Genomic DNA, 25068 nt, shown 5'->3' on the forward strand with positions numbered 1-25068 from the left:
CATTTTACATGGCTCCATTTTGCAGGGGGAATTTGATTTGTTTGCCTACATTCAGCACAGCCAGCTCAATCTTCAGCTATCATACAGCTGTCCCTGTAGGTGCTGTGTTACCCTAGTCAACCCCATGGCACTGCCAAGGGTAGCCCACAGATTCCCAAATCACTACAGAGACCCAATGCAGAGAGAGAGAGAAAAGGCTCAATTTCCTTTTTTTGTTTCATTTTTTTATGAATTAAAATGGTTATTAGTCCTAGGACAGCTGCTACATGCAGAAAGCCCATAGTACCAGAGTGGAAAAGTGGATATGTCCCTTGCAACCAGCCCTGCAAGAGACACTCCTTCAATACGGACAGAAGAAGGACACAAGGGCCTTGAATAAAGATTTACTTATGGAAAACAATAAAAGCTAACACAAATCCAAGGTTAACTGAAACATATAATTAAACTTCACATTTATTTTAATAAAATACAATATTGACTTTGCTCTTTGAAGTAGATTAGGTTGTTGACATTACAGCAGTACAATAAACAAGCACTAAGCTTTTTACTAGCAGAACAGAAAATTAAAGCTGGTTATGACAAGACAAATAAAATGAGTTTATTCAGGACTGTATAAATCATCAATAAGAATTATTAATCACTTGCCTCCAAAAAGCTAGATTATTTGATCTGCAACAAAACTGGGGCTGTGTCAGCAAGTTGGATGCAAATCAAACAACATTCAGACATCTCAAAAATTCTGAAAGTATGTGTCTGGAATACAGATGGAGACCAGAAATTTAGTGAGGCCTTCTTAGGGTAGTAAAAATATAAAGTAGAGTCCTTTTTTTACACTGAGATGTGGTTATTGAAATTAGTCTCTCAACAACATGGTGTTTCACAGATAAAACACTATCCCTGGTTTTCTAACCTTATTTTTAATGTATGCTTTTACAAAGACTTCTCCTTTTTTATATGCATGCATTTTATACAGGCTGGAAGCTATAAAATACTAAGCTGTTCATTTTGATGCTTTATCATATTGTATTACCTTTCACTAAAGAGCCACACAGTTTCTGAAAAAGTTTACTATAATTTAAGGCTTGCAAGGCACAATAGCACACTTTGATTCATGTGTTTTATATGCAAAGTCCTGTTGTAATGTTTCTGATCAATAAAGATGTTCACTCTGGCATGGAGAAAATTTGTCAACTATTAATATTTTACTATCTGTTTACCTAAAATATTGTCTGCTCCCTCAATAAAATACTTGTTCCTGATCTTTTCATACCATATAAATAAGGATTAAAAGTAAAATAAAAATAACTTTAAATTAAGTAATAAGAAGTTTATAACTTCAAAATCTTCAAAATAATGCAGAATTCAGATGCAGCAAGAACTTCGCATTTACCTTAACATGGTTCTGGTTCATAATTCATGGTAAAAGCTGAGAATTGAATCTGTTTGGTAAATGGTCAATCCTATTTTGCTTGCTTAAAGCTTTCTTTATTTCAGAATGGATTTTAACATTTGCTTGTGGTTTACTGATAAAAAAACCACTATGCTCTTGAAGGAGGAAAAATCGTGAAGATATTGTGCTGCCATAGTCTTCCTCTTACCAGCACTCCTTTGAATGCTGGTTAGGATAAAAATGAAGGACATATGAAGGGGACTAAAACTTCATAGCCTTCTCTTGCTTATTGACCCCTTTCCATATTACGTGGCAGAGCTGCAAATAAAGCAGAAGTTTGGCCATATGATCTCTTTACTACAAAATACAGAAGATACTGACCAAGTTTTGGACAAAGAACAAAAATAAGGCATGGAGGTAACATGGAAGATTAAACATTTCTAAAGGAAGATTGTGCCAGGTTAGACTGCTAGACTAGTTTCCTTCTCTAAACAAAAAGAAAAAATAGTACATTGAAGATTTGTACTTTGGTGAACCTTTTGATTCAATACAGCAGGAAAAATTATATTAGCTGGAGAAGGTAGAAATCATAAAGTTAGAGAAGAGGTGAAAGTGCAAATAACAATTTGTTGTGTAAATGAAAATTGCTTTTCCATGAAAGAGAGACTGTTCATCTAAAGAAATATTATCAGTAGAGTTCATCACAGTTTGGATTCGAGCCCTCCTTCAAATTATCATTATTGAGCAAAATTCAAAAGTGTGGATGCAATTATAGCTCAGAGTTGGAAGATATCTTTTGTTCAGAGAAAAAGCATAATATCTCACAGAAAGAAAGAAAATCTGGATGCTTCAAAGAAATTAACTAATCATAACTTTTGCTGTGAGCTGAAGGGTCATCACACAAGGCAAACAACACAGCAGGGACAGTGAATTGCTGGCACAATGTTACCACTCAAACAGAGAGGGCATCCAGGGGTGAATCACCTGGAGAAGTGCCTCTAGAGAAAGTATGTTTATACCATTGTAAAAGTGCTTGCTGAGAGCTCACCCAGCATCCAAGAAAATGCAATTACTTTTGACCATGTGAGATCACGGCTAATAAATTTATTGAACTAGGGAGACTTCCTGATCATGACAGGAGACTCGAGAAGCTCATTTTCTTCACCTTAGAAGACAAAAAGCTGGCCAGGATGCAAACATCAGTGAAGACAGACACTCATCAGTTCATGAGAAAGCAGGGCATAAAGAGGCCGTGAATACACTTATGCCTGAAAATGGAATGATGCTAAAGCATCATATTCTGTGAGAGAGTTTCGGCAGAGCAAGGGAGACACAGGACTCCATGAATGCAAACAGGGCCTGCCCAGAGATCATATTCTGTGTCTGCTCACCACATCATGGAGGTGATGTGGATGGTTAAGGAGAGCTTTTTGTACGTTCTTAGCTAATAAAAAAAAAAAGTAGAGGTTCTTAGCTAATAAAAAAAAAAAAAGTAGAGGAAAGGCTCGTCAGGATACAACGTCAGCAATCAAGGACTACAGTGGTAGGAGGTAAATTGAAAGAGGCCAATCTACTCCCCCAGTAAAACAAACAAACAAAGGTAAGGGTTTTCTTAGTTTACTCTTGGGAATAAGGCAGAAGAGTTGAACACACATTGTAGACAATGTGTGTTCTTGCTTGTATTATATCTTGTATATATATGTATACACTTGTATACACAAGTGTATACAAGATATACATATACAAGATATATGTATATCTTGTATACACTTGCTTATTCTTGTATTTCATTCTCTTTGCCAAGCACAATTCAAAGATTAAATATAGGCTTCTCTGGGACCAAGGCTTTTGTGACCCTAAAGATTTTAAGTTCTCTCTCTGAAGAGATTCCCCTTCAGTCTAACTCAGTATGCAGTCTTATCTTTTAGCTTCTGGCTTGAAAGGGCTTAGGTTAGAACTCAGGTACTGATTTAAAATACAGAAAAAACAGTAGGAATTTTGCTATTAAAACACACCAAAAAAGTTAGCGCAATGACTTTGCTGAAATAATTACCTAATAAATAAATTCAGAGAAATTGGATTGTTTAGTCCCTGAAATACATAGTAGTCCAATCCCTTTGAAAACATTTTTAGTGGTGGGGCAGATCCTACACACAAAAGGTTACAGAATATATTTAAAGCCAAAAATGTCCAGGACAACCTACTGTGAGTGAAATATGATTCTGTCATTCAGTACTGCTGTTTTCTTGAATTGTTGTTGGGTCTGATGTGGAGACTGGCATCAAAATGCAAGTTAAAATATGTAGAGGTTTCAGATATATGTTAGATATTGTTTTGGGCTGATTTCTTTTGACATCCAGCTGTGTTTGTGTTTGGGAGCAGTGCTTGAAATCAAGGGTCATCTCTGCAGGCAACTATGCTGAGAAAAATTAACTGGCACAGTAAACAGAAAGGGTTTGAGTGAAATACCATTCACAGCTGAATGGGAATACTTCAGACTGGTTACAACAGTGGGGACATTGTCATAGGAAAAAATATTTCTTGACAGACTATGTGACAAAGGTACTGTTTTCCTTAGGATATTAATGAGTAATAATTTCACATGCTTCCCTCACTCTCCTATTTCAACAAAATCCAGGTATACCAGGGCGCTGGCTGAGCAGAATTATTCTAAAAATATTAATTTCTTCCCCTTATGCCCCCAGAGCTCCAAAGACTCATCAGCTCGATTTTTCTCACTGTTCCTAGAATTGATCAAATGCTAGGAATTTAGATGATTGCTTGGAGCATAAAAGACTATATTTTGTATAGAGTTCAGATATGAATAATAAAAGCTCTGGAAATTAGCAGATTAAATTCGAAACCCCAAACAAATTAAAGAATTTGCAAACTGATGGGAATTGTCTGTTTGCAGCTGTGTTGTGTGAACAAAGATGTTATGGCGGGTTTGGTTTCTATTTATTGCAATGATCAGGAAGGTACGTTTCTTATGTTGTGCTTATATTAAGAAGTCATGCTTTGTACTTTCCTTGTTAGGAGTTAGGTAATGACAAACCAGAGGTCATTTGTCTTCACACACCTAATAATACAGCAAGTCACACCCAAGACCTGTTTACTTTCAGTGCCTGCTTCCTGAAGAGAAAGTGTTTTTAGAAATGCACAAAATCATACTGAGATTAAGTGAGGGAGAACCTGGTACATGTAACAGTCTCTTAGTCATTGAAGACTGATGAGATACTGAGATCTGCACTTACATTGTTGGATATTAGTAACTACAATTAGAATTATTTATGTACTTGCATATAAATTTCCATCCCCTCACTGCTTCCTGTGCAAGCCATATTACAATAAGGCCAAGATTTATTTGAGAGTCACCCTGGCACTCTTTTAACCTCAAAGTGAGTAACAGGCTCATTAGAGTAAAATGCTTCTGCTCCTTTTTAAGCATATAGACCAGGGTACGGCAAATTGTTCTGCAGAATTGTCCTTTTCCACATTGATTAAAATTACTTTAAATAATAAGTGAATGTGTAGATCCTTGCTCTCTAAATATCTAAATTTGCTCAGATGAATCTCATTTCCTTGGACAATGAAGTTTGTCTACTATATATATGTTTGCATAGCATGAGTATATAAAAAAATGGGTGAATGGTAGATCGGATCCCTCTGCCCAGCCATTTGAAGATGTTTATTGAAACATAGCAATTCCACTCGGGAACTGGAGTCCTTGAGAATTAGAACAGTTCTCTGACTTCAGCACTAGCGAGGTCCAGGTGCTTCTGGGAAACAAACAAAATAATCAAGACAACTGTAAAAGATGAATAAATAATTTCCTAATCATAGTGTGATTTAATTTCACCTTGAAATTGAAGCTTCTCCCTGGTTCAAAACTTGTTAATTAGTTCTAAAAAAATCTTATCATATATGTGAATATTCTTTTGTGCCCTATAAATGTACATTTTGTCTTGTACTCCAGGTAAATGCAAAGCTTTGGTTAACAGCTTTCTACTAGTAGTCCTTGGGTGTTTCACACAGAAATGAACATGTCTAGCCCATGTCTTAGAGCACACATATGTTTACAGAAACAATGCAAATAACAAGTGTCACTGTATCGGTTTTTGGCAGATGAGGGTTAATTCATCAAGATGCTAAGCAAATTGATTCCATCACAGAAAATCCTTTACACAAGTTCTTAACTTGGTGATTTCCAGCCTTTGTCATTTGCAGTGTTTTTTAGAAATACCACCTCTGACACAAATACAAATAGCATCTATGGTCTCACATTCCTTTGCTGTTCTCTGAAGTAATTTTAGAAGCCACTGATTTCCATAAGTGTCAGGTAGCAAAGGTTCAAAGTCATTGTCTTAAATGAGGCAATCCTGTTTACCTAACCATATGGCTGTGTGTTTAAGTAGGACAGCTCTTCTAGTACAAAACATTCAGAGCATTTAGAATATGCACAGTACACAGTGTCAGATACAATAAAGCCCGACTGTGTTTAGCGTGTATAGGAATTTCTGCAAATCTATGTCATTTCTTCCCTATGATATTTTACAATTGAATAAGTATAGTCTCCGGTTCATGGATTTAATCTTTTTCTTCATGTCAGCTTGGGAAAAGCAGTCTAAACCACCAGTACAACATTTCCAGAGAATAAATAGAAATGAGATTTAAATGTATTTGTGGGGTTTTTTTTAAATCTGAGGTGGCTGATGCCTATTGTCTGTGTAGTTTTCCTACTCATTAACATGTCAATTGAATTTCATTTATTGATTGCTAAGGAAGAATCTGGAGGATTTAATTTTCTTATATTCATTTTAATTAACCTTCCTTCTTAAATGCTAAATTCACATCTCTGCAGTGCATAAACAATTTAACATGTCCTCAATGTATCCAGATTTATGGCTATAGGATACTGGGAAACTCCATTGTTTGTTGGCTACACTAAAATAGTGTCAGTCCTTATTCTTCCTGCTCCCAGATGAGGGTCTGTGTATGGAGGGGAACATACAACAGAAACATAACAGAAAAGTTACTCATTTTATTCAAAACATAAACAACAATGGGGGGATTTTGAAAGTGCCCAGTGTTGGCCTAAAACATTTTCAGTTCTACAGAAATGAGTGGTAAGACTCCTGATGACTTCAACAATGCACGGTTAAAAAACAGCATCATTGGCTTTCTTTGTAATAAGACAGTTGCAGCTAATTCACAGTACAGACAGTCTCCCAGGTTCGTGGCTTTTTTGAAATTATTTTGCAATACAAAGGCCAAAAGCACAGCTACATTCCAAGCAAACAGAATTTTTCTTTCTATATTTAGAGGTGGTCATGCTGTTATTTTTAACTGCTTCATAATATGACTGTGCAGCTCCAGTTTTGGCGTCCATGTTTCCCAAAAGTCTCTGCATTATAGCAATTATACATCTCTATAGCAGGTAGTCTTATTAAACTGTTCCTCTCTGTTTCTATCCCACTGCTTCTTCCAAGTGCTTGGCACACAGTTTTTCATGCTGTAGAGTACCTGGTTAAAATGACCCTATCTTCACTTCTTCATCTACTTAGACAAACTTCCTGGATAAAGAAACAAAATTTCAGAGTTTTTGCCCCCAGGGACATTGCACATAATGTACCAGAGTGCACCATTTTCCATTTGGAACATTGACACTAGAATATTCATGATAGCAGTCAAAAAGGTGAAAACCTGTGGTTTCATTAATTACTTTATTTACATCTAGAAATCTTTAGTTTCAGCTGCTAATCTTTACCTGTACATGTGATATCTGGATCATAAAAAGTAAAGTCAGTGTATTGTCCTTGATATAATTCACATCAGTTATGCACTGATCCTTTAATAATTCAACGGCTTTTGAGTTTATATAATTTTCAAGTGAAAAGGAAACAATTGTTTACATTTAGTCAGATTCCACTATGTTTGAAAAATATAACTAGTAATAGAAATAAAGAAAAACTGAATTTCCCTCCACTCTGAATTGGTAAAGGTCCTGACAGAGAAGCACAGCACACTTAGTGTCAAGGGGCTTGAAATTTCTGAAAAACAAACCTAACATGCACCTAAATACAAAGATTAGCTGAAATATAAGGAGAATCATGATTTTGGAGTGCCTTTCCAAATATGGAGTGCTATGCAGGGGACAATTCTCTCAAAAGTTTAAATATAGGTGTTTCAAATCATCCTAGAGAAACACAGCCTTTTGACTCTGAGGAGACCAACCATCCTGAGGTTGGAGGAAGCACTTCAAAGGCATTTTTAACTTTGTTCTGTGTAGGGAATAATCTATTACTGTCTGGATTCTTCCATTAGAATGCTGGACCCAGTGGCTACAGTCAGCCAATGCAGGTGCTGTGCAGGACCTGCCACTTCAGAGCAGCTTTACCCAGAGGTGACAACACTCACCTGCCCTGAGAAAAATCATCTGAGGGAGTTAAACCAACACTGGCATTGAATGGACAGTAAGAAGTATATAGAAGAACTGCCTTCTCTCAAGAGTTTTGGTTTGTCTAAGGAGGTAGGAACATCTCTCACTAGGGAACTTCAGACATCTCTTGGGTGACTCTTTGCTGATGCAGAATCTTTACAAATCTTTGAAAGCAGAAGAGAGACTTCAGCACTTTGATCATGAAGATGTTGGTAAGGGCCTTTAACAAGTGGGAGGCTCAGCAGAGGACAAAGACAAGATGCTGCACCTGGAGGCAAGCCATGCAGGTAGACACTGCTCCTGATATTGTCTAGGTTTCAGCACTTTCAAGAGTGTTTGCAAAGGTTTTTCAGGGTCATCAAGCATCAAATTCTTTTCGGATCTCTGTCTTTCATAGGAGAATCTCAGTGTAATCTCACTAAGTGGAAATATTTTGATAACTTGTATCAGCAGACAAATTAGCACAAATCTGAGGTAATGTTCCAGGAACACAAAACAGACTGCAGTTTTCACATGTATTAAATAGTCAGAAAATTCCTGTGGGGGTTACCTCACCTGATGAACTGCATTCAAACTTCTCACATGCCTTGTTCTCATTAAGGCCATATTTTGCATAAATTGACACTTGGAGCTAAGACAAGGCATGACCCCTCCTCCCTACTTCAACAGAGAGGGCAGGGTATGGAGGGTATGTAAGAAGCAGAATGATTTATTTTAATTAATGTATTATCAATAACAATAATAGTAATAATAGTAATAATATTAATAGTAATAGTAATACTACTACTACTACTAATAATAATAATAATAATAATAATTTAAGTATATTTATTTCATAATTAACCATTGAAAAAGTCCAATATACTTCCAGCATGCTTCTATCTGCACTGCTGGGTGCCTCAACAATTTTGAAGTATGGCACTTTTGGAACTTTTACCTCAAGAAAAATCTGAAATACAAGCACTGATTCTCTTGGTGATTTAAAACTAATGCTGGCCAATTTTATTTTCAGCTAATGCTTCTAATGTGGCACTTACCTTATTTTTTGTGATATTTTCTCTCTTACAAACTTAACTGCAACTAGATTCACTTAGTGATCTCACTTCCATCAATTTTGCTCCTATTAAGGATAATTTGAGAGAAAATGTCCACAACAGAAAACAGAAAAAAAAAAAGTATATTTTTTACTTCTAAATAAGGCAGAGTCCCATCACTTTAACTTGCTTTTCTCCATGAAGATCCTATAACAGCAGTGCTTTAAGACAACACTGGAATGATGAGACTTTGGTCTCATCAACTCAGATGTCTTTGCAACTACAGTTACAAAAACAGTGATAGGCCAAGGAACATTTCTTTCATCATATTTGGAACAGTGGGCTGCTGACTTGCAACACATAGCCAATGTTGCTATGGTTTTGGATGACCTGGGCAGATGAATTCACCACGAATTCATCTCAGTGGAATAATCAGGGAGACAAAATAATCTATGTCATCATGGCCAAAAGTTTTGGTTGCTTTTGAAATATCCACAGTTTGAGATTGGCCTAAAATAACCCTCAGGAAGCACACTAATGTGCCTCAGATTGCTAAAGCCCAACAGTAGGCAACAACAAGTATTTATAGGCCATTGTGATGGCATCTCTGAAAAATATTGGTGTGATAGCATTGCATTAGGTATCCTGCAGAGATTTCTCACATAATTCTCCCAAGTTCTCGGTGTATTCCCTTTGTTTGGTAAATAGTTTTAGTTCAAGAACTTTTTTAACTCTCCAGGCAATAAATTTAGCCCTTTTGTGAAATTTTGCAAATACTCTGTGAAGTTAGCATTAGAATGAGCAATGAACTGTGTATTCAAGCTCAATAACAGTGTCATGGGAAATTAAAATTATGAGCACCTTTACAGTGATTCATTTTATCTCAGTGACTTCCCATAAGAACCTTAGGGGAGGAGTTGCATTTTCAAGTATTATGGCTCAATATCTCCCCTCTGCTAACGTAAAAGGGAAGAAAGAATCATGAACAGGCCATACGAAGCACTTTTTAAAATCCCAGTTTTTGACCAGTACTCAGTTTCCAACCTTGGCTATTGTCAGAGCCCAAGCAGAATTTGCTGTTTATCTGGTCAACTCAAAGAAATTTTGCTATGTTGGTATCATACAATGCAGTTTTGGTTATGTCATGCCAGGACAGAATGAATACACTACAACTTAAAACCAAAAAACTAAAAGAGAAATTATTAAATTATAGTCTTTAATTAGAATAGAATTGTGAAGATAACTAGGGAGTGGTTATTGTTTATTTCCTTGAGTACAAGAAGAGAACCATCCAAAGAAGTGGTGAGACAACACTTTTAAACAAAATGTGATTTTTTTTTCCTCATGAAGTGCAATTAAAATGCCAATATCACTGCCATGGGATATTGTGAAAGCCAAAACAAAATTAATTGACAATTTCTCATAAAACAGTTTCAAGCTGGGTGTTTTTAAAAGATAAATAATGCTGAATTTACTGGAGTAGGATCATCTCCTACCAGCTCTGTTTTTGTATTTTTCCCTACTGTATCCCCATTGAGGCACTCTAAATAGACCTATTAGCAGCAAAAAAATATACATTCCAGAAGAGTCTTTGTTCTGACCCAATATGACTACTTTGTATGCTTATGGCACATGAAGCTTTTGCTACTTCTTACAAAAGGTTTCCTTAACATCCCATGGCTTCTCAGACACAGATGGAGAAAAGCAACAAAATTGCTTTAAAACTGCTTTGAATACACTTGTGAGGTAGAAACACAAGTCCTTTTTGAGAAACAAGCTTAACTGTTAGTGACATGTAGATCAATGCCTGCATTATTTATAATGTTCATTTCCTCACTGCAAATATGAGCCTTGAATTTGACCTCATAGGCTCTTCTCTTCTAGAATTCCTATGTACTCTTCTCTTTGAAGTTTTTCAGGCTAACAAAAATCTCTGCAAATTTGTTTTGATTTTCTCCCAGACTGCCAGAAATTGGTGAAAACATGAGAAGATATTTTTCAATAAAAACCTGAGGCTTAGGCAGGGTTTGGTTTTTAGACACCTTATTTTCCATTTTTCAGAAAGACTGACTTTTCTGTAAAGGTTAGTGCTCCCCAGTGACACACACATGCTGATGAGTGGGCCACAGGAGCCTGGATCTGTCCTTTGAGCTGAAGAGAAACATGACCATAACTGAAAGCTCTTCATTTAGCCCCAGCCAAGACAGTGTCAAAATAAGCCAAAAATCATTTGGACTCTTGCGCTTATGGACAGTATGTTGTGTCCATGCAAGTCCAGAAAAAAAACATCCTACAATTTCTGTTACTTTTTAAGTATTTGAGCTTCTAATGTTTTTATAATTATACAGCCTGGGAGTTGATTTCTTCTCCCAGTGTTTGTGATCCTAATTAAGCCTCACATTTTTTATTAACATTTTGTATGGGGAAGCAACCTCTGGAGATGCTGTTCTGTTGTACTGTGACACCCGAGGCCTTGCATCTCTCTAATTACTGAGGCCTGCCTCTGCTCCATTAGGATACTGTCCTGTTTAATCCTCTCTTGCTTTTACAGTCTGGGAATGGTTTCTTTTCCTAGTATTTGAAGTTCAAATTAAGTCTCATGTTTATTAGCAAGAGCATCATTCCATGGGAGAAATACAAGCCCTGTGAGAAAGATCAGAGAGTGCTGTGCCACTTAGGGATTCCCGCAGTACGGAGGGGGTCGGGTCAGCAGCACAGCACAGGCAGAATTAGCTTTGTAGGGAACAAACAAACAAAACCCCTCACATCTTCAAATCCTATCCGAAGGCCACAACAAAAGCCTGAAGCTTAGGGAGGTGCTTTCAGTTAGCTTTGATAAGGGTGCAGAGAAACTAGGAAGGTCTGAACATAAGATTTGCATAAACCAAGTAATCATGGCCTTGTGGTCTGGGCTCCAATAGAGGAGAGCATGGGGGCAGTAGTGTGAGTGTCAATGACTAAGGAGGGAAAGCTTTTTATGCTGTTCTGCTCTGTCCAAGAAAGTATCACTCCCTCTTGCCACTGTGACCACTGACACAGACTTGTGCAAAGCCCTCAGGATATGTCATTGCAAGGTGTACAAATCAGAACAGCTGCTCTGACAGCCCCACTTTTATACATGCCTTGCTGTCCTGCCTCTGTCCATTATAAGTTTTAACCAAGACTGATGTAACAGACTCAAAAGAAGCAGTACTGTGAGGTGGTGAACATGAAATTGTGTTGGCACCCCAACCTCTGTTGATGGTTCTGCCATGGACCTGCTTTATGTCATACATAGAATTAAATCAATGGTTTCTTATCCAAATTTTGCTTGCCGCTTTTCTCTCCAATGCCTTTTCCCTGATGTTTTATCATGTTCTAATCAACATCACTCTGCTGCTGACTCTGTATCTGTCTCTGATATACAGCTGACTCTGTATCTGTTTGCAGCTCAAAGACATCTGCTTAAATGTAATAATGAGATGTGACAGCAAAAGCAGCACAATTTCTGTGAGGAGTCTTCGCCCTGCAGTTATCAAGGTTTCAGATTTTTCTAACTCACAAGAATATCATCCTCAGCCCTGTGAACTCCTGCTTGCTTTGCAAATCTGGATTCACTTATCTGTAATGAAACTGGAACAAATGGGGAAAAATGTTCTACTGCCACATGAATAAAAGGACAGCAGTCTCCTAAAAGGTTGCAGCCGTCTGCAATCTGCATTGGTAGAGATTCAGACAATTTTGTGATGGCACCAAAACTGAATTGCTTCAATTTTCAATAAAGATAATGGAACAATAATGGTCTTGAATGCAGAGAACAAAGGCAGGATCACCAGTGATGCTATGGAAATAATAAATAACTGTATAGAAGAAACATGTAAAAAGTGCAATGCTATCACAATCTTGAAGGACCAGATAACCAACATCTGGCCCAGTGTTACAAGTCTAGCAGCAGGGAGTTTTAACTAGACTTGTGAAATCTAAGGAACATTTTTATGACTGGAACAAAACAGGTATAGTTCACACAGCATGTGGATAAATACTGAACTGCTGAGCTAAGGACAACAATGCTCTTAAATACTAGCAAACAAAAGATAGTTAAATGAAGAAAAGTGATAAATACGGAAAATGGCACAGTTTAGCAAACATTGTCTGTGCCTCACTAGTACGATAGCTCTTCCTGATAAGCTAACTGATCTTATAAACAAAAGGTCTAATCTACCTGGGATTCAGTAAATAATTTCATATAGTCCCACATGGAACATTATTAGTTAGGCTAGGTAAAATGTGGATCAGTACAAGATTCACAGTAGAAGTACAAGATTCAAGTAGAAGGGGGGAATAGCTAGAATAAAGAAGACAAGTGAATTGGTTGTTTCAAGAGGGAATTACCAGTCTGCAGAAAAGCTACCTGTGGACTCCCACAGACATTGCTTTTGGAATCAACTGCACAGGTGAAATTTGCTCATGCTACAAACCTAATCATCACAAAGTCTGTCTGAATCAGCTTTTGACAGCAAAAGGAGAGTTTGCCCTGTCCTCAGTCCAGGGTGATGGGGTATAAGCCACATCTGATCCAACGCTATATAACCAAACATCTTTAGGCTTGATTTAATAAATGAGGAAAGGAGAGACTCTCACACATAAGCAGAACCCCAAAGCAGTCTCTGTTGGGTTAGAGACTGTGGTTAGATCAAGTCCACAAAGGGTTATGCTTTCATACCCCAAAAGAATAGCCAAGATGCAGGACATAAAGAGGAAGAAGACCTGTAGATTAGAGTAAACAAGGCAGGGCACAAGGAATCCAAGGTCTAGAAAAATAACATTTTGCCAGAAGTTCATTGTTATCAGGAAGAAATATGAAATAGGAAAAGCTGGGTACAGCTTTATCTAATTATCTAATTCCAGGATGAAATTGATTCGCAAATGTAATACACTGAGGAAAACACCCTCCTAATTTCAAACACAGCTATGTTATTGTGGAATGTTGTAGTAAGACTACTTTTTATATTTTAGCAGAATCGCAGTATGAGTTAGATGGGAAGGGACCACAGGGGGTCATCTGGTCCAACCTCCCTTCACAAGCAGGGCCGTCCTAGGGCACATGGCACAGGATTGCATCCAGATGGTTTTTGATTATCTCCAGTGAGGGAGACTTGAGAGCCTCTCTGGGCAACCTATTCCAGTGCTTGGTCACTGCAGAGCAAAGTTCTTCCTGATATTCAAGGGGAATTCCTCGGGCGTAGGTTTCTGCTCATTGTCTCTTGTCCTCTTGCTTGGCACCACTGAGCAGAGCCTGGCTCCATCCTCTTGGCACCCTTCCTTTAGAGACTGATGGGCATTGATGAGGTCAGTCATCAATCACTCTCTCAGTCATCTTTCCTTGAGGCTAAACTGGCCCAGCTCTCTCAGCCTGTCCTTGTAAGGGAGATGCTCCAGTCCCTTAATCTTCTTTGTTGCTCTCTACTGGACCTGCTCCAGGAACTCCATGTCTCTCTTGTCCTGAGAAGCCCAGAACAGGACACATCACTCCAGATGTGGATAGAGGTGGTGCCCCTACATCTTGTCAGGGATTAAGGTGAGTGTGACTGGATGGTAGTTCCCTTTGCTCAATCACATTCGCAGGGACAAGAAAGGTGAGCACAGAAGGCTGCAGATGACAATATGAGCACCTGAGAGCCTTTCTTCTGGGATGATATTTTCTTTGTTTCACTACATACAGGGCTATGTCCTTATTCCTCATTTGCTTACTATGAATGTGTTGTTACAGTGGGATTCTGTATGGGTAGAGCTGTGCTTTGCTTCCTTCTGGCTAATACTAGCTGATGACATGGGCATTTTATTTTTGTTTCAGGATAAAGTCACTAGAGTTAATTTAGGCCATAACAGTAAGAGAGAACTGCTCATTGAATCAGATGCTGATCTCAGCAGGGAGGAGGTAAATGATTTCCATGTGGTAATTTAAAAATCTGTTCCTTATTGTTTCTCATCTGTTAGCTGTTGCCTCCCAACTGGGCCTGTGCTTGACTGTGTGCTAATTGGACCCCAAAAGCACTGGTAAGAAGGGTCAAAGAGCCAAAGCCTTGGTTTGGATCTTGGCCTATGATACAGGGAAGCCATGCTCTGCTCAGCACCTGGAAAATGAAATGCTTATATGAAACAGAAGACAAGGTTAACAAAAGAACAAATTGCTTTAACCTGATCATAAATACATTTTGGCTGGAATTCTTTCTGAAATACTTCACCTGATCATAGCAGTAGGATTCTGGAAAATCCAGTTTTGGAAAGCATTGCATGGTACCCCATCCAGTCAACATCCGAGAACAAGCTCAGCAGCTGTGGGCACGCCTTCAAGTTCTTTGTTCTTACCTTTGAGAGAATTGCTAAGAAAACTCTGTCCTAATCCATATCTTAGGTCTTAATGCCTGGGCCAGAAAAAAAGATGCTTGACTTTTGGTTCTCAGGTGGAGTTGGCAGAATTGGCATTTATGACGACCATCTGATCTCATTAGGCATAGAAGGCATCAAGAGATGATAAATGTGTAATACCATAGCACCATTTTTGCAGTTACATTTTAAGAGCTGAGCAGCATGTAATGCCAAGCTGAATAAAAAGGTTCTATTTTAAATATTGCTGTCCTCGTGTGTTGACTTAAGGAAAGTTGTGTGGGTGGTACACACTCCCCCCAGGCCATGAGTCAGGCAGACCTAGTGTTATCTCATTAGCAGGTATAGGGACACAAAGGGTGAATTGGAGAAGATGGAATTTAGAAAAGACAATGGGCTTAAGGCTCAGCTGTGTAGCAGCCAGTGACAGGATGACACTGTGTATATGTACAGATTCCAAAAAGCACTTGGTGCATGTTAACTGCTCTGCAAACTCATATGATCCAATATGTTTGTTCAGCCAGCTTCTTTCTGCCTGCCAGGTGGGTTTGTCTGTAGTGTCTGATTTCTCTACAACAATCTGGTTTTCTGCATGTGTTCCCTCTTAAAAATATGGCTTAAAAAAAGTTATTTTCTAATTAGAGTTTCAAAAGACAAAATGCTGATACAAAACAGCTTTCAACATTTTCACACATCACCATAAAAGTAAGCACAGGAAAGGTGAGTAGATAAGATTTACTGTGCTACCTTAATTTATATTTAATAAATACCACTCATAAAAGATAATGCTCACATAACTATAATAAAATAATTGATTGAATGAGAGGGTGAAATAAGAAGGGAGATTAATTATGATCACAGTAAAGTTTTACATTAGTACTTCTCTAAAATTTATGGAACAAGGAATAGCTGCATGGTACACTGCTTGAAATCAGAGAGAGGTGCTTGGTTTTGAACTGTGTTGGGACCAGAGAATGAACTACGTAGTTGATTCCTATCATGTTCTTATCATGTTCATGTTCTATCATGTTCATATTCTTTAAAAAATCAGGCTGAGGCAGGAATTGCCACTGATTTGTTGTTTTGGTTTTTTTAAAGTAATTTACTTCATTTCAGTGAGCAATAGGTAAAGCTGTTAAAATAAATGGATGTCACCAGACATATAAATGGTGTCTTGTCTAATGAGCCCTCTGTGTCTCATGGAACTGAGATATCTTTTATCATCTCAGTTACTGAAGTGGACACGACTTAAGAGCTGTAATATTAGCTACAGCAACCAGGAGAAAAAGTGGGTAGACATATTACTTTCAGCTTGTTCTTTGAGGTGAAACTTGGGGTACATAATACATAAAATGCAAATAAAATTCATGGTGGTACAGATATATGATTATATATCTATAAATAGATATGTGTATATATATATATATATATATTTATAAAGCATCATATGGAGACTGCAGACTGTTTTATCAAGTTGAATATCTCCTTATATATATTTTAAGATCTCAGTGGATCATTAGATCATCTGTTTGGCCTTCAGAATATCAAAGGACATATCATTTCAATCTGTTCTCCTTTACTGACTCCAATAAGTTAACTTTGTATATCAGTCCAAAAGATATCCAGCCAATATCAATAGCATTTGAAACTCTAATCAGTGGTTTTAAAATTTGTGTTGATGTATTTTTATTGATCTTCTTTTCTACATTCCCTCTCTCTGTCACAAGATCAGTAATTTTCTCCTATGTAATCAATTGGTCCTGTAAGAGAGCTGGGGAATCATCTAATAGATGCAAGGGATAAGTTCCACTAAAGCAAACAAATTAAAGAATACCAGATGGGAAGGTAATCCTGGGGATCAGAACAACCAAAAATCATCCTGAAAGGCATTTTCAATGGACCTTCTTGGGATCATCCACTCAGAGCAGACTCTAGGAAACAAGAGGAAAAGGTAACCCTTCTTACCAAGGAAAGATATGAAAAAGAAAAAAAGAAAAGAAGCTTCATACACGGTGACAGTTAAGGTATACTGAATGTGGGTGACAGCTAATAGAGTGAAGGAGCCCTAAAAAAGCCTGGAAAACCTTAGAGACTAGATGAAAATTTATGTGGACATGTAATGCCTTTAAGCCAAAAGGGCTGTCTGAAGGTGACATACAGTCAGAAGATTTTGAATAATATCCTGTGGAAGTTAATCACACTCCAAAGGGAAATAGCATAGAGAAATGCAGGTATTCACTGTTTAATGTGAGAGGGAAGGTTGAGTGAGACAACACACAACCTCTTAACAACACAAGGTAATTCTTCACTGTGTTCCTTAATTATATACCATAAATGTCAGTCACAGTTCATGTTACCTGTAGTTAACTGTAATCCACCACATAAACCCAACATAAATTAACCAGTTTGTACAGGTTGATGTTAAATATGCTTCAGAATAGGGTACATCTGATTGCCAGTGGAGATGGAGGGAAACATCTGTAATATCAATCCATAAATCTCACTTTCCTAACCTGGAGCACTCTTAACCACACTTCTTAGCAAAAGATCTGCATCAATGTAAATTTTTGTCCCTGTCTGCCTGTTGAATCTTCTAAATCTGCCTTGCTTGTGCAGGGTGAAAAGAATTACTCTTGAGGCTATGGCAGGTCTCTGCTTGTAAAAATGACAGACTATTAGAAATGCAATCCATTGTGTGGCAAGGGAACAGAACTTTTATTCTAGGTTTCCTTATAAATGAATGTATTAGAAAATGTGGTTATCAGCAGGCTGTTTATGATCAGAAATATTTTCTTATACCTTAGTGCTCCTTATATCTTTGGATTAGACACTTGTAAAATAGGCCATTATGTGTAATAAAAAGCATTTAATGAAACTTTCATTTGGAGGACATTGAATTCAACAGATTTAACTTTGACACTGACAAATTTCTCACAAGAGATGATTTGCATGGAAACCACTGGGGTCTCATTTTAGTTCCTGTAATACACCAGAACAGTGATTTTATCATTTCAAAGTCATTTATAAGAGCCTGGAGCTAAATGACACAATGGCAATGCTTAGGATTGCAGCAGTACATCATCTGCATAAGTGGCATAACTTTCACTGCTGTGATAATCATTCCCAGAGCCTATATCATACATATAAACATGTTTCAATCAGGGGGGAAAAAAAAGGTCTAATTGATCAATTATTTCCCAAAATGTCTTATCATTATGCAGCACATGTTTATCTAAATTTTAAAAAGGACTGAAAGGTATAGTATACTGATTAGGTTATAATTTTCATACCTTTTAGTAGACCAGATGCTATACTACTACAATTTTTCACAGTTATGTACAACACTGAGGTAAAAAATAAATACAATTTACTAATAAATTTATGCCAGGTAATCTCCTTGACTGCAAGAAAAAAAAAATCATAGAATCTAATTAATACTCTAAAATGAACACTCTATGTGTCTTGGACAGACCCTGGATTGAAATTTTTATTTTAAAGCTGTTAAATGATAGTCAAACAGACCCACCTAGCAAGAGTCACAAGTGCATAAACAAAAAGGGCAAAAAGGAAAATCAATGCAAATGTATAGCCTCCAAAGTAGAAGGATCAATATCCTCTGATGTTAATACCACAGTTAGATTTATTAACCACCCAGGCGTCTGAGAAAGAATTTATATAAATACTTATCCCCTCTATTATAAGGATTTATATTTGAAGTTCATCTTCGCAAAAGTCTATTATAGTAGGCAGGCTCTTTACTTAAAAATACTCCCTACAGCAGTGACATTTCTTGTATAAATCACTCCCTAACTGCTACAGAAACTGAAATGGGGTTTTAAGCTCCTGATGACAGTTCTTCAAAAACATCCAAATTCTTTTTTTTGAGGACAATTTAGGTGAGACTTATTAAAACTTATTTGAGGACCTAAATGTCCCTGATTTCACAGAAGCCAAGAGTTTCCTGTTGTAGCCCATAGTCTTTTCATTCTGCACTGGGAAAATGGGAGATCTTCCCAGCAAAACCCAGAGGTTTTTTGGTTGGTTGGAGACCACAGCAGTGGGCAACAGAACAGGACAGGTTGTAACTCACTTATTTCAGGCCCTTCTGCATGTGGCATATATTCACAATGCCATCACAGGGAGAAATTCAAGGAAGTGCTTTTTTAGATAGTACTCTCAGCATCTGGGCAAATACAAAAACACCAGCCTTCAAAAGTAACTTGAAGTGCAGAATTGCATGTGGCCCAAAGATGACCTGTGGGGACCAGAGGAAAACCCAGTTCTTGTAATGGTTTCCCTCAGGCTAAATCCTTCACTGGCTGGGCAACTTCATATCACAGGGTTTAGGTACAGCTTTCATTTATGCCGACTGTCACAAATAAATAGGAAGACTGAGATAAGTAAGAGCCAGCCCACATTCCCAGCCAGCAAAGAAAACAAGCAAGTCACACAACATATATAAAGACAAGCACCAGGCACCAGAGATACAGCCTGGGTTGCTTTGAGAAGAGAAAGCAAAGAGAAGAGAAGAGAAGGATTGTTCCAACTATTTTGATTTCCTGTTATTAACTCCACTGTTAAGTTCTCTCTATTGCATTTTTATGCTTTCAAGGGTACCTGGCTCTTAATGTATTAATTCTTCCTAGTACCTGAGTCTCCCAAGTACTTGTGCATGCCTCTGTGCTCTTAAATAGTGGCTATAATCAGTACAATTGTGGTTTTAACAGTTCTGGTTTCACTACATTAAGGCAGTAAAAATCATTGAAAGGATTCTTCAAAATTATTATCTTGCCTTGGTGCATGAACATACGTGTGAGCAGGTTTGCAACTTACAACAGTCTCTGCTTGAAAGAGGCAGCACAGAGGAGGGAACGATTTTTTAGCAGTGCTATCAGGGGAAAGTTCCCCCTCTACCCATGTGTGTAATCTCCTTGCTCTAGCTATCAGTCATTTTTCCTATGTACCATTCCATGGTATTTACTTGGAATGAAATCCTGCTTTTTGAACCTGTTATTGTCAGTCACTGCTCCTCTGCAAACTGACTTCAGGGATTGATTCTTTTTTTTAATTTTTATTTTTATTTCAGATTTATGCTTATGTTTTCTTCTAGAAACTAGTGCCTCATTTGATATAGCACAAACTTATCATCACAGTTTCTCTAAGTATTTTCATATGAGATATTTCCTGCCTAGTAGTAGCCCCATAGCAGATTGGCAACTGTGCAAAGGATGCATGACGTACCAGGGAGTCAGAATATTTCTAACTGTGTTTCTATCTTGACTAGGACATAGGAAGAACTGGCACCATAGGAACCCCTGACTCTGTGGGGGAAGTACAGCTGGCTCTCAGACCCACACCAGACTGGAAAGCTTAGCTTGAGGCTGTGCATGTTTAAGCATTAACACTATTTATGTTATTGTTGTGTTATTCAGCAGCTGCAACAACCTTTGGGGATACCTTGCTGTGCTTGCTGAGACAAAGCTGTTTGTGAAGCCAAACGGCATTGTGCCTGAATAAGACCCAAAGTTGGATAGATACTTATATTCCTGCAGTTCCTTCATTTTTGCCTTGAGTGCCCCATACTATGAGGTTCAGTACTTATATTAAAGATGCTTCATTTTGTCAAGGTGAAGGGTGTTCAGCCTGCTGAATATTTTGCTTAAGAAGGGATTTACTTTCTTTCTCCTTTCCTGCAGTTTCCCCCCTGCTGATGGATGATCTTTCCCCAGCGACCCTAGAGAAGGTATTTTTCCCCAAGTGTGAAATTGATTCCAGCTGACAACAGAGTGTGTCAATCACATCCCACTTTTGTCATCTTCAAAGACTCCTTTTCCCCTTATTTAAATTGTATTTTCATAATTGAAAATTGCTTTCAGATGACTTAATGAATTCCTCCACTATATTAAAGGCTGAAAGCAGATGAAATGCTGCATCTTTCAGATTAAGTGCATTTTTATAGAGAAGCTTTAGCAGAAGCTTCAGCAACAACAGCAACATTTTTTTTGTATTGAGACATGCCCACTAAAGAAGTAAATCAAAGTGGTAGAAATGGCATTTTCCACTAGCACTACTGCAAGAAAACAAGTCCTAAATTGTATTTTGACCTTATGGATATACTTGTGAAGCTTCTGAATTGCTGGAGCTGACATCAATCTCCAAACAACTAAAGTGACCCATTGATCAACTGAGATTTGCATTCTTTCCTGTTGATATAGTGCTGCATTTTCCATTGTTATATCTCTTTAGAATGATAAGGATGACCCTGGAAGGCATAAATGCTGATGGCAAAACATACTGTGCAACCTCTATTAGCTATCCACAGTTCATCTTATGATAGCAAGTAGAGAGAGACATAAACTGTTTTCTTATGATGATACCCCTGATCACTGGGACTTAAAATGCAGACTAGTGCAACAAAGTAGTAGTTGATAAACACAGCTTAACTATTAAACCATCTGAAGTTATGCTTTGAGACACTGTAGTGCAAATATCTGCTGATATTTATGCATCAATTATTCATGTAGTTTATTTAAAAGCAGCTTAACTTTTAAGACCTTTTTGGACAGAAGTGTGAACTAGCGTTTGTTTATATTCTAAAAATAAATAGCAGTATCTATATTTGGGTATCAGACTTTTTAAACTCTTAATACTGTTTATTTTGATGGTTTGGGTGTTTTTCAAAAAGCTGGACAGTGTGTTGGTATATACTGGTGGGCTTCAACACATGATTAAAAGCCAGCATCTCCTGGATTAGAATGAGTCAGACTGATTTTCCAAGCCCATTTATCTACATAGTCATTCAAATGCAAATTTAGAGTAACTGCTGTAAAACAATGAAGTTGCCTCAGTTTTGTCTGGGTATGCACAGCGTCAGAAGCAGGACTACTGTGTTTGTATGTGTTTGTACGCATAAATCCCTCTGCCCTTTTACCCACTTGGACTTTATCTCACTTCCACCTTTTTTGGTAGTAGTGGTACTAGTAGTAGTAGTATGGACAGAGCAAATGCAGTTCAGTCCCTTTGCACAGTAGACCTCCACAATGCAAAAAGCTCCAAAAGAAGGAGAAGGGGAAATGAAGTGTGTAGGTGAACAGGTAAGATATAATATGATATAATATGTAAGGCCTAAACAGGACATAATTTTGCACAGAACTCTCCACTTGAGTTCTGTGGTTCTCACAAACCTGACTCAACAGAATTGTATCTTGGTTTGTAACCTACACTTTGGTAAATGTACCTTTAAACACCATGGCCTTCCCAGTACTTAGCTCTGGTTCAAATTATCTAACCTGAAATCGCAGTCAAGCATAACACACCAGCTCTGTGTAACAGGGAAGAGTTGTAGTTATTTATTTCACATTTTTCATGAATAATAATGTGGTAAAAATAGTCTAGGTGCTGCAATGCAAAGAAACTCAGCATTATCTGCAATGGGTTTTAGGGGGAAAAAAGTGATTAATTTTTCATATAATGTAATGCATATCTGAGCCAGGGCACCCCCGGTATAAGACACGATATGTGTGAGTGATTTATGGACCAAACTGAGGCTGATGAGTGATGACACGTTGGCTCTGTATTATTGCCTAGTTTATTGCAGAAAAGCTCTAACATGAAAAAAAACTTTTTTCTTTTCTATTAGCTTTTTCTTAAATATCACAATTGATATGTCTTAGAGGTATAGCACAAATCTCACAGCTGAGAAAGCTCTAGTAGCTCCAGGCCATCTTTCAGAACACGACTTCTAAGTTGCATAGTAGTATAATTTAAGGCTATCCTTCAGTACCCAGCACATCAAAACATATTTTTAAGAGAATGTTAGAGCTGACTGCATTGACAGAATCCTTGTCTTTCCTGCAAGGTCTAGAATTTGTAGCATTAGCAACACTTGAGATAAGTGATGATATCCTGTTGTAGATTTGGCTTACCCAGCTCCTGATGAGATTTGTATTTCAAGTGCTTCTCTTAAGGAAAACTGAATTTTGATTTCATGTTTGTGAGCAAAGCTGTAGGGTATTGAGGCCTCCCATTCAAGATATGCCATAATTGTATGAACAAGAACTTGTCAGGCATGTTAAAGCTCTTCGCTGACAAGAGTTTCACAGCTCAAAGGCTCGTCCTGATTATGTCTTTCTCATAAATAACATCGATGGTTTTCAAAGGCAGATTTCAGAACCTACTAAGACCCACATGTAGAATCTTATAGGTTAAAAAAAGCCTTTGAGATCATCATGTCCAACTGTTATACTGGCCCTGCCAAGGCCCCAACTAAACCATCTCTAAACACTATATCTACAAGCCTATTCCAATGCTTGACAGTAGACATTATTGACATTATGTATGTGAATTTTTTTTTTCTTCTTTACAGTCTAAACCTCCTCTGGCACAACCTGAAGGTATTTTCACTTATTCCATCGCTTGTTACTTGGAAAAGAGATTGACTCCCACCTGGCTACACCCTCCTTTCAGGCAGTTGTAGAGATCAATAAGGTCCCCTCTGAGCCTCCTTTTCTCCAGGCTAAACACCCCCAGCTCCCTCAGCCACTCCTCATCAGTTGTGTGATCAAGACACCTCTCCAGCCCTGTTTGCCTTCTCTGGACACACTCCAGCCCCTCAATGTCTTTCTTGTAGTGAGGGGCCCAGAACTGGACACAGGATTTGATGTGTGGCCTCACCAGTGCCGAGTACAGGGGGACGGTCACTGCCCTGCTCCTGCTGGCCACACCAGTGCTGATCCAGGCCAGGATGCCATTGGCCTTCTTGGCCACCTGGGCACTGCTGGCTCAGGTTCAGCTGCTGTCACCAGCAGCCCCAGGTCCTTTTCCACTGGGCAGCTTTCCAGACACTCTGCCCAAAGCCTGGAGTGATACACAGGTGACATGACATAAGTGCAGGACCCAGCACTTTGCCTTGTTGAACTTCTTACAATTGGCCTCAGCTCATCAAGCCAGCCTGTGCAGATCCCCCTGCAGAGCCTTCCAGCCCTCCAGCAGATCAACATTCCAGCGTAGCTCAGTGTTGTCTGTGAACTTACTGGGAGTGCACTTCTGAGAAGCTCCTCTTATTGCTCTGATGAATGGACATTTAACTTGTCTGGCTTGATGTTAACATCGAGCCCCATTCAGCAGCACACCTGATGTGTGCTGTACTGTGAAGTAAACACCTGAGATAGGAATAATTTTTGCTAATTCCAATCTGCTGGATGTGGTGCCCTGAACTACACATTTAAGCTTCCTTAACTGAGAAGTGAGAGATACATTTTGATATTTTAGGGCTTTACACTCAAAGGCATGATTGTATGAGCAGCCCATTTCTGCAGAAAGTACAGAGCATCATGGAATAATCATAGAAGAGTTTGGGTTGGAAGGGACTTAAAAGAACAGCTAGTTCTCAACCCCTGAAATGGCCAGGGACACCTTCCACTAGACCAGGTTGCTCAAAGCCCCATCCAGCCTGGTCTTGTACACTTCCATGGATAAAGTACCCACACCTTCTCTTAGCAACCAATTCCAGTGCCTCACCACCCTCACAGTGAAGAATTTCTTCCCAATATCCAATCTAAACCTGCCCTCTTTCAGTTTAAAGCCATTCCCTCTTCTCTATCTCCACATTTCCTTCTAAAGTCCTGTCCAGCTCTCTCGTAATTCCTTTGTAACAACTAAAGGTGCTGTAAGATCTCCTGGAGTCTTCTCTTCTCCAGGCTGAACAGCCACAACTCTCTCAGCCTTTCATCATGGGAGGTAATATTCCCATTGCTTTTCATTCCCATCCCAGGAGCGCATTTGTGTCTTTTTCTTTGCAGTGCTTTTGTACTTTAAAGAATTTTTTCACCAAATTGGAA

The sequence above is a fragment of the Agelaius tricolor genome, unplaced genomic scaffold (assembly GCF_023055355.1).
Source record: "Agelaius tricolor isolate 1412-34295 unplaced genomic scaffold, bAgeTri1.0.p SCAF_9, whole genome shotgun sequence".
In the NCBI taxonomy this organism is placed as follows: Eukaryota; Metazoa; Chordata; class Aves; order Passeriformes; family Icteridae; genus Agelaius; species Agelaius tricolor.